The sequence below is a fragment of the Pituophis catenifer genome, unplaced genomic scaffold (assembly GCF_029215685.1).
Source record: "Pituophis catenifer annectens isolate HBS135680 unplaced genomic scaffold, rPitCat1.0.hap2 SCAF_9, whole genome shotgun sequence".
NCBI lineage: Eukaryota > Metazoa > Chordata > Lepidosauria > Squamata > Colubridae > Pituophis > Pituophis catenifer.
The window spans coordinates 15,976,861-15,988,398 of record NW_027256889.1 but is presented as its reverse complement, the minus strand read 5'-3'; the positions used below and the strand labels follow the sequence as shown (position 1 = coordinate 15,988,398).

The following is an 11,538-nucleotide window of genomic DNA, read 5'->3' as shown; positions in this document are numbered from 1 at the left end:
TTTCTCCATTATTATTATTAATTATTATTATTATTTTTGTCTTCAAAACATTTCAGATTTTGAATGTATGTGTGTGTGTGCATGTATGGGAGGATACATCTTCATGGTGTTTGCTCTTTTGTAATTTTTTTTTCTTTTTCTTTTTTTACATTTTTGAAAAGTATTTACAATTGCTGGTTTTGTGCAGATAGAAAAGGCCCGTTTCCCTCAACCCTCCCGCCCTCCCTCCTTGCTTCCAATGGAGAAGACATGTTTGTGAGCTTCTCCCAGTCAGATCCATCCGGCACTAAGGGGGCAGAGAGGAGCAGTAACAGAGGAGCTGGGGCCACACAAGAGAGTGTGGGGAGAGCGCCCCAAAAGGCGATGCAAGTCTTCCGTGGTCTTGCTGGAATCTCTTGGTCGGTGGTGATGGTCGTGGTGGTGATGGCGATCTTCGCTGGTAGATCTCTCCTTGTTCTCCCACCCCATTCCAGCAAAGAAACAGGTCACAAGGAGCAGGTCTGTTGCATGCTTATAACAAAGGGGGTGGTGAGCAGACAGGAATCTTCTTCCTTTGGGTAACAGAAACTGAGAACAGAAACAAAGAAAGTTTACCAAGTGAAAATGGAGGCAGATGGTAGTAGCTGGAGATCAGCCTAAGGGAGAAGAACCACAGCTGGATAATGCAAATAATGGACACAGAGAGTGGACAATAACAAGAATGTCCTGCTTTTTATCTGCTAAAACAAATAATTCCCTCAACACTGTCAAACTATTCACCAAGTCTGCACTACTATTAATCTTCTCATCGTTCCTATCACCCATCTCTTCTCACTTACGACTGTAACTTTGTTGCTTGTATCTTTACGATTTATATTGATTGTTTCCTAGTAGGATTTGATTGCTTATTTGTACCAGGGGTGAAATCCAGCAGGTTCTGACAGGTTCTGAAGAACCGGTAGCGGAAATTTTGAGTAGTTCGGAGAAGGGCAAATACCACCTCTAGCTGGCCCGAGTGGGGAGGGAATGGGGATTTTGCAATATCCTTCCCCCAGGAGTGGGGTAGGAATGGAGATTTTGCAGTACCCTTCCCCTGCCACACCCACCAAGCCACGCCCACAGAACCCTCAGTAAACAAATTTGGATTTCACCACTGATTCGTACCCTATGACTATCATTAAGCGTTGTACCTTATGATTCTTAACGAATGTATCTTTTCTTTTTATGTACACTGAGAGCACATAGGCATCAAAGACAAATTCTTTGTGTGTCCAATCACACTTGGCCAATAAAGAATTCTAATCTAATCTAATCTAATCTTTTTCCAACCCTGGGTTGCAACTCATCATCCTGGGTTAAAGCACAAGGCTTAGGGGCTCGTCTATGTGTTTGGCCTTATATGCCTTCCACCTGTACATCTGCAGTGTGGCTTGCTGACTGCCAAATTGGTTGAAGTGGAGTGAGGAGGTTAGGTTGCTAATCTAAGACAACTTTCACCAAGGTGTTAAGACCTCAACTAGCAATTGGATAGTGTTGGATTGAAGGAAAATAGTGTAGGAAGTTAGCACCCACCCCTCTCCTAGAAGAATGAAATATTTTAGGAAATATTAAAAAGGCAGAATATATTTCCCTGGATGAGAAATGGAGAAACATGGTTTAAAGACAAAGCAGCTTCCACCTTTCTGCCTCTGACCCCCCCCCTTTGTCAATGGGCCATTAAGGCCTCAGCCTAGCTCACTCATTCCCCCCCTTTGTCAATGGACCATCATCTGCAACACAATAGGACCCATCTAGCAACAGAAACTCACCAAAAGTCTGTAGTACAGTGGACTAAAGCACTGTTATTAACATCTGCTGCTTGCAATTACTGCAAGTTCAAATCTCACCAGGCTCAAGGTTGACTCAGCCTTCCATCCTTTCAAAGGTAGGTAAAATGAGGACCCAGATTGTGGGGGCAATAAGATGACTTTGTATAAATGTACAAAAGTATGAAGGCTATTGCTTAACGCATTGTAAGCCGCCCTGAGTCTCTGGAGAAGGGTGGCATATAAATTAAAGCAAAAAAAAAAAAAAAGGCACCTGGGAAGATTACATCAGTCAGCAAGGCTAGCTAAGACCCCCACCCCCTGGGAATCTTGACAACCAATCAGGATACTCTTTCTGGGCCCCAGGAAGTTCAAAGCCCAGAGAGGGCATAAAACCCGGGGACTCGCAGCATCTCTGCCCTTTTTCTGCTCAGGAACTCAAACCATGTGATCCTGTCCACCATTAAACCATCTTTCCAAGCAGTCTCCATGTTTCCAGTGTCTTTTTCCCCACCTGGAGCTGAACCCAGAAGGATATTTCTTCCAACAACAGCCTGGAACAATGACCCACAATGCCTTTCTGAAGTTTTACCTATAAGTGTTGGAAGTGCATTCCCCGGTCTATAAATGGCAAACGGAGGTGCATGGATTAATTTCAGTCCAAATCAACTTGCAAAATCAAAACCGGCTCAATATCCCTCATCAATACAACTTCCAAAATCAAACTGGCTCAATCAATCAATCAATCAATCAATCAATCAATCAATCAATCAATCAATCAATTAATACGAGAGTTGGGGAAAAGTTTCTTTTTCACATGCACCAAAGCTTTCCTGCAATATCTGAGAGGTTCAGAGGCATCCAGGTCATTTTAGCTTTCCAGTCTGATCTGGAAAGTCAATTCGGTTCAGATGATTGATCACAGCGGGTTCAAACGAAATCCCTGATTTGAAATTTTGCATGGCCCTAAAATACACTGAAGGCAATAGACCTGATCAGCTCTGCGTGGACCATGAAATGGGGGAATTCTTCTGGTCTAGAAGAAAAACTTAAGGCCAGAGGAAGGACAAATTAGGGCACCCTGTTGCTAAACCCAACTCCCTTTAGCCCAGCCCCAATTGGGTTTGGGGTGATAGCAATAGCACTTAGACTTACATACTGCTTTATAGTGCTTTATAGCCCTTTCTAAGCAGTTTACAGAGTCAGCATATTGCTCCCAACAATCTGGGTCCTCATTTTGTTGATCTTGGAAGGATGGAAGGCTGAGTCAACCTTGAGCTGATCAGAATCGAACTCCCGGCAGTGAGCAGTGAATTAGCCTGCAATACTGCATTCTAACCACTGCGCCACTATGGCTCATGATGGGATGCTGGCAACTGTAAAGTAGCTTCTGGAAGACAGAAAAACTTTTCTCCCCAAGTCATTACATGTTTGGGCAAAGTAATGGCAAAAGGTCTCAAAAATTTACTATCAAACTAATTTTGCAAGTGTCGCAAAAGTATCTAAACTGCACTGCTTTCCTCAAACTTGGCACCCTCCTGGTGCGATACATGAAATCAAAAACACACAAACGTGTCTGGATCAGGCCTTTGTGAAGCCTACAAGGAGAATGACACGTATTTTCTTGTCCAGCAACTGGTAGTGAAAGGTATTTTGGCTGAGTTCACACATTGCACTGAGTCATGGTTTCTTTAACTGTAGCTTAATGAATAAGCCGTCGCCTGTTGCTCTTCCAGGTTCCGGCGAACAGGCCAGATGGTCTTCACGGATGCAGGAGCACTGGAAAACGTAAGAGTCATCGCCCGGTGCGCATGCATGCCAGAAACCAAAGACCAGGTGACGGGGCCCATATGTGCGCCGGAAACCGGAAGATCATCTTCCCGGTGCGCGCATGCGTGGGTGGCTGCTCTTCCAGTTTCCGGTGCGCGCATGCACCCCGGCCACCTGGTCTTCATGTGCGCATGCGTGCCAGAAACCAGAAGACTAGGTGGCCGGTGCACATGCGCACACTGGAAACCGGAAGATCATCTTCCCGGTGCACACATGCGCACTGGATGGCTGCTCTTCCGGTTTCCGGTGCACTCCCGTTTTGGCACTCGGTGCCGAAAAGGTTCACCAACACGGCACTAAGCCAAAAATAAACCACATCATATTTTACCCTCCTCTTTGCCACTGGTACAAGATAGTTTGTCAGCCTTATGAGAACACTGACCATGCTGACTTAGAGCTTTTGGGAACTGGCAGCAAGCCAACAAGCTGGTAAAGAAGAGAACTGAAATACAACATGTAGAGTTGTCTTCAGAGAAATATCCCATGCAGGGACTGGGTTTCTACAACATACTAGATTAGGCTAAACCAGGGGTCTGCAACCTTAAGCACTCAAAGAGCCATTTGGACCAGTTTCCCACAGAAAAGAAAACACCGGGAGCCACAAAACCCTTCCCGTGCCTGACTATTTCTTGAGCAGCCACAAAACTAGCATATGTAGTTGAATTAAATGTTCTGTTTTCTTCTGAAACTTTTCTTTTCTTGGATTTATCCATGGTTGGCTTACGGGGGGTTGAAAAGCTCAATAAATCGCATGCTGGCGGGTGTCGCACATTGGCAGTTGTGATGCATATTTTGAGTGACAGGGAGCCGCAGCAGAGAGGTGAAAGAGCCACATCTGGCTCCAGAGCCGCAGGTTGCTGACCCCCGAGCTAAACCATGGTTAGAAATTTCTTAGATAATAAGCGAAACAACTTCAAAGGAAAACCAGAAAGTCCAGTTGCCTCTTGAAAAAGCACCTTTGGGACAACCATGGTTTTGTCGTTTGTACAGGTAGTCCCCGACTTACAACAATTTGTTTAGTGACCATTTGAAGTTACAACGGCACTGAAAAAAGTGACTTATGAGCATTTTTCACATTCACATTTAGCATCCCCCATGGTCATGTAATTTACATTCGATACTTGACAACTGACTCATATTTATGATGACTGCAGAGTCCCGGAGTCATATGATCCCTTTTGCGACCTACTGACAAGCAAAGTCAACGAGGAAAAACGAGATCCACTTAACAACTGTGTTACTAATTTAATGACTGCAGTGATTCAACTTAACAAATATGGCAAGAAAGTCATAAAAACGGGCCAAAACTCACTTAAGAAATTTCTCACTTAGCAACCTAAATTTTGGGCTCAACTGTGGTTGTAAATTGAGGATTACCTGTAGTTCCAACCTGTTGTGGAAACATAGAAGCCAAGTCTCTCCTTTTGAGAATAGGAGTCCCTTCTGCTGCTATTATCTCAAAGTTGGATTACTACAATGGACTCTACTTAGGAGACCCTTGAAGATGGCATTTAGCTGCTGTGTAGACTGCAGTCGGTTTTAGCATCAATACACCTGCATTAGTGGCCAGTGTGATTCTGGATACAGCTGAAATGCTGGTTGTGACTTATGAAGCTTGGGTCCAGACTACCCACAGGTTCACTTTCTCTAAACAGAGCCTGTTCCACCTGGTCAGTGGTGGTTTAAATCCCTTTCCTTGGGACGTTGGAGAAGCCAGAGACTTTAGGGAGGTATTTTCTGGGTGGACCTATTCCTAGAATACCATCTGAAGTCCAGTTGGTTCCGTTACTTAAACAGGAAGACTGAGCGTGCATTTAAGGTCCAATGCATGATCAGTCTGCATAACACCCCTGACTTGTGTGGCTCTGTTGTTGTGCTAATTGATTTGAGCCACCCCGAATTTGTGGAACTACAGAACCATGAGGGCTAGAAATTCTGCGAGATCAATAAATCAAAAAAATAAACAAACTGCAAGTTGATGATAGTTATTTGGGCATAGCATATAACGTGAATGCCAGAGTTTAATTTTCTTTAAGGGTTGATGGTTTAACCTATCGGGTAACCCAGCAATTGTGGGACTGAATCAACGCATAGCATTAGTTGTACTACACAGGCCTTTCAGTCCAAGCAGAAGCAGACAAGAGCTTCTTTCAGGCTCTATGAACCAGACTTTGTAGTTTTCAGAGGCCGACCCACGTGGGGATCAGGAGACATAAAAATGCAGAGGCATGGAGCACTTAACCCTCCCGTGAAAAATGATGGAGGCCCTCAGGCAGAAGCAGCAGAGTGACAGGCGTCCTAGGGAGTCAAAGGATGAGGAGAACGGAGGGATCAGTTGTCATAGAGACTGTGACGGAGGACAGCCTTGTTCAGCTTAATTAACATGGGAGAGCTGCAAAAGGTATGTGTTGGGAGAGCAAGAGGTTTAGAAGTGGCATCAAAATGGATGCCAGTAGGCAGCGACGGGAGGAATGGCTGCCTTGATAATATTCTGGGAAGATACAGAAGCCCCTTTTCCCAACTTTGTCTCTTAGATTAACCCACCCTAACCTTTCAAACTTTCTGGATCTTAGGCAGGCCCAAGGCCTGGAAAGAAGAGGTAGATCAGGAGTGTCAAACAAACAGTGAAGGACTGGCACGCGATGGCTCTGCCAGCAAAAATAGAGCACCATTTTTGTTGGCAGAGGGTTGCAGGAGGCTGTTGCAGCCGAAAACGGACTTCGGAAGTCCGTTTTCCCTGGCAGAGCACTCAGGCCGCCACAGGCGCCCCCGACACGAGTGACGTCAAGCTGGCCACTCCCCCTGCCCCCCCCCAAGGTCAAACACAACCCTGATGCGGCACTCAATGAAATCGAGTTTGACACCCCTGATGTAGATGAATAGGTGATCTCACACAACACTCAAGATGAATGAGGTGCGTATAGAAGAGACCAGTGAAAGCATGGCCATAATACGGTTCTGTTACCAGACAATCTGCCTCACGATATATCAACAGAAGGGATGGATAAAGGGTGGTGAGAAATTTATACAAATTAGGTTCTCCTTATCACGCTAAACAGGTTCCCCCCCAACCCCTCACAAGCTGGGTACCCTGAACAGTAATCATGCTGGCTAGAATTCTGGCAGTTTGTTGACATATCTGAAGGGCCTTTGTTGTAATATGGTTTGCTTTTCTACTACCGTGTTTCCCCGAAAATAAGACCAGGTCTTATATTCATTTTTGCTCCAGAAGACGCATTAGGGCTGATTTTTTGGTTAGGTCATATTTTTGGCTAAATACGGTACTAAATGCATCCATCTGGCTGATAATCTTAACTGGGGCTTATTTTGAAAAAATCATGCTAGGACTTATTTTCCGGCTGGGTCTTATTTTTGAGGAAACAGGGTATTTAGTGTTGTATGAAACAAGAGGTGGTGGTTCCTAAACTTTGGCTTACAGCTTTGCATATTGTATAAATCGTAGCCAACTGTGGTTAATTTAACTCCGTTGAATCAGAAGGTGGCTTAGTGCAATGTATGAAGCCCATCAAATACCATTTTGCAGTTTTCTCAGGAAGCCACAGTTCGAATGATGTGCTGAGACTGAACTCAGCAATCTGGCTTCTGGATTGGATTTTGAGATCGGTATTTATGGACTCCTGCCAACTCCCATACCTTGGCAAGATGCCTAGATCTTTTGTATTTGGCTTCCTAGTCCTGAGCCTCTTGCTACCTGTAGAGACAGGAGCCTCTCCCACTGGCTTTGAGCTCTCCCCGCAACTAAGATAACTGTCTCGGGGAGCTTCACCATAAACCATGCCTCGTATTACCCACAGCTGCACCTTGTAAGGAGCCATCATGTATAGTTTACAAGTTATTGGAGCTTGGTTCACCCAACATGCTAATTCACAACCAAGAAAGCCACATTATGGCTTAATACCACTTTCCCTTAATACAGTGTTTCCCCAACCTTAGCCATTTTAAGATAGGTGGACTTCAACCCTGGTGGCGCAGCAGACTAAAGCACTGTTATTAACATCAGCTGCCTGCAATTACTGCAAGTTCAAATCTCACCAGGCTCAAGGTTGACTCAGCCTTCTATCCTTTCTAAGGTAGGTAAAATGAGGACCCAGATTGTGGGGGCAATAAACTGACTTTGTATAAAATATACAAAAGTATGAAGGCTATTGCTTAACACATTGTAAGCCGCCCTGAGTCTCCGGAGAAGGGCGGCATATAAATCAAATTAAAAAAAAAAACACAACTCCCAGAGTACCCCCAGTCTGGTTGGGACATTCTGGGAGTTGAACTCCACCTTTCTTGAAAATGGTTAAGTTTGGGAAAGCTGCCTAATTCATATACTTTTTGGAAGACATAAATTCTGCTCCCCGTTATGGGCTGATACAAGGCTATTATAAGGCTGGATCCACATGGCATCCTACACCCAACCCCCAAAAATGATGGCTTAGACTGCTAGATAACCCCAGCAACTATGACTGCTCATTTGCCTTACATTGACTGACTGAAGCTCTTTTTGAGTTTCCAGCAGGAATTTTCCAGCTCTCCCTGACTTCTTCTCTCTCTTGGGTCAAGAGGAGAAATCAAGCAAAAGAACAACAACAAAAGGGCTAGAGAGAAGCGGAAGGGAATCTGCCTAACAGACTTCTGATATTCTGGAGCACGCATGTATACCTCTGCATGTGTGCGATCACCAGAGGTGATCATCCAGCAGGTTCTGACAAATTCTGGAGAACCGGTAGCGGAAAATTTGAGTAGTTCAGAGAACCGGCAAATACCACCTCTGGCTGGCCCCAGAGTGGGTGGGAATGGGGATTTTGCAATATCCTTCCCCTGGAGTGGAGAGGGAATGGGGATTTTGCAATATCCTTCCCCTGGAATGGGGATTTTGCAGTATCCTTCCCCTGCCATGCCCACAGAACCTGAAATAAAAAAAAATGGATTTCACCACTGAAATAACTCCAAGTTCCTACTTGGGCAGTCGTAAAGATGGCTCCTTTATCAGACCTAGTGAGAGGTTTTGTGGCATAAATAGGTTTAGATCTAGAGGAAGGGCAAACTTTGCAGAGCCTTTAGTGGCCTTTGCAACACAAATGTGAGTGCTTTCTAGATGCCTGGGGACAACTACGGAAGCCTTGAAAAGAAAGAGAATACTAGTTGTGGGCTAAAAGGTTCCAGTTTTTCTCACTGGAACGAGAAAAAGGTTCTCAGTTTTTCTTCCTGTTAAAGATTTCTGAGGATCTCTAGCTTCTCATTAGGCATGCAGCAGCAGGGAAAGATGGAATGAGGGATGAAGATAAGTGTTCAAGACGATTACAGCCCAGTCTTCTCTGACTTGTGGGACTCTTGCATCTTCCTCCTGCAATCTGAATCTCAGCACCTCTCGGTGCTAACCAGCATGGCCGAAAGATAAGGGGGATGGAAGAAGCACGGCCAAAGCCTTTTGAAAGACCAGACTAGGGTTACAGAGCCAACTGATTTTAAGATTCAGACGAATGGTGTTGTCCTGTCCAGAAGACACCACTTCAGAATTTGCCTGGAGAAGGCAAATGGCTCACAGATTTGCCCGAGACAAAAGATAACCTATGCAAAAGATAACCCAGTCTGCCAGGAAGAACTGGCCTGAATCCTCTCTGTGACTTGCTAATCCTTAACGGAAGATGCAAATTAAACGAGGAACACATTTGCTTATTTACTGCCACGAGGGACCACGGTCTTATGCAAGATACCGAATCCCTCCTCGCTCCGTGACCACCGGGAATCTGAGTCAGCAGCCTCCCCTCTGGCCTTTGAGATTTCACTAGGCAATGATCAGCCCACATACTTCCAGACAATCTTTGTAGCCTTGAGGGATGTGCAAACTTGGTTCTTAAAAGAAAAAAAAAGAAGAAGTGGTGGAAAGAAATTTTCCAGAAGCTGAATTCTGGGAAAAAGCAATCACTCATCAGCAGAAACATGCTTTGAATTCAGATAGTTGGTTTTCTTGTCCTTGGTCCTTGCCATCTCCATCCAGAGAAGGCTGAAAGAGACACTGCTGCTAGGAAGCACTGTTAAAGCTGCACTGGCAGAACAAAGTGAGCTCCAAGGACAGTCCAGGCAAGTTGGCTTTTTTTGTGCCAACACCTTTCCTTCTGGGGTTTTTTTCCCCTCAAGGGTGGGTGGGTGGGGGAATCTGGGTTCACCTGAAAGCTGATTGGGGCCAGAGAGGTGAAGCGCACATCAGATTCAATAGCAAGGGCTGAATTTAGCAGCACAGCAGTACATCTAGCAAAGGCAGGGAGTGCCAGGTACATCTGACGAAAGGATCGTTAATCAACGATGAGAAGACTTTGCCAGAAAGGAAGAAGTAGGGCTGTTAACAGGATGCTCTCTCTCTCTCTCTCCTGGTATTTTGGCTGGATATTTTAATCCCTGTATTTCGGGAAGGGGTGCACAGAGGCAATCTTGGGCAAGCTGAACCCAATATATCTCCTTACTCAGAACAAGGCAGCATTGTGAACTCAATAGGTTATGGTTACCAGGAGTTGTTCACTCATCAATTAATTGCATTTCTCTCCTGCTTTTCCTGATCCAAAATCCCAAAGCGCTTTCTTCATAACATCTCTCCAGCACGAAAACCAAGCTAAGACCACGAAGAACCAGTAAAAAATAAAGAATAAAGCCAGCCCATTAATCAGGGGTGAAATCCAGCAGGTTCTGACAGATTCTGGAGAACCGGTAGCGGAAATTTTGAGCAGTTCAGAGAACCGGCAAATACCACCTCTGGCTGGCCCCAGAGTGGGGAGGGAATGGAGGTTTTGCATTATCCTTCCCCTGGAGTGGGGTGGGAATGGGTATTTTGCAGTATCCTTTCCCTGCCACACCCACCAAGCCACGCCCACCAAGCCACACCACGCTCACCAAGCCAAGCTCACAGAACTGGTAATAAAAAAATTTGGATTTCCCCACTGCCATTAATATATAAGTATGAAGGGGAGACCTACAGACAAAGAGGATTTTTTTAAAAAAAGAAAAGATGCCTAAAATGCATCAATGCTAGGGCCTGGTGTACCCCCCAAAAAACAATTCCTCTCGAGCCCACCCAGCACTGACAAATGATTTCCCCAACGTTTGTCATCCTTCCCTCTTTGCGTTTCCTTTTCAGCATGTTGTTATTTTTAAAGCCCAGCTATTGGGGATTCATTCCAGGGGCCAGAAGCTAAGCATTAATTAGAGCACCGCTGGCTGGCTGGCCGGCCTCACGCTTTGGGGGATGCTAGACTACATCCTTCCTGCATCCCCCAGAATGGGGGTTCGCTCAGAGTGCTAGTGCCACACAGTTGGAGGGCCCCACCTCAGTACATCTGCATTAAAGAAGTACCCAAGCTGATCTGCCTCCCTCCCTCCCTCCTTTCCCCGTGAATGGATTTAAATGAGCATTTAATGTGACTTTAATATGGCTGTTTCAGTATGCTAATCCATTATCGATTGATTGTTAAAAAAAAGAGAAGCTCCTTCTCTGAAATGGAACAAGCCGGTGAGAAACAAACCTGGCATGCAATTAGTGCCAAATTACCCAGCCCCTGATGGCTTTGAGTACATCCTGATTAAAGCTGAAAAACACAGGAGGAAAGGGGACAAAATCCAGACAGGCATCTGCACTCCAGGAAAAGGCCTTCTGATGGTGGGGAGGGGAGAGAAGAGAGGGGGAGGAGGTGTGTGCACATGGTGGAACAACCTAATCAAGAGGATTAAAGGCACAGGTGCATACCTCGGTATAGTGCAGCCAGAAAACTCACACGCACAAACAATGAAACAAGGACAAGGTCTGCAAGGCTGAGTGGAACGGGAATTCAGTGACTAGAGAGGTTGGAAAAGAACAAAAGACGCTATAAATTTGCTGGGAGGGGTATAAATATGTCTGCATGGTGTTCTCCTGCTCGAGTAA

The 11,538-nt window shown here is 45.2% G+C and overlaps 1 protein-coding gene across 1 annotated transcript in view; it reads right to left on the bottom strand.

Annotated features, from left to right (window-relative positions):
* Positions 1–203: 203 nt before the first annotated feature.
* AHDC1 (AT-hook DNA binding motif containing 1) overlaps positions 204–11,538 on the bottom strand; it is a 270,588-nt gene continuing 259,253 nt past the window's right edge. Inside the window, exon 6 of the mRNA XM_070949747.1 lies at positions 204–567. The gene's annotated coding sequence lies outside the window, so the exon portion shown is untranslated. The remainder of the gene's footprint in view (positions 568–11,538) is intronic.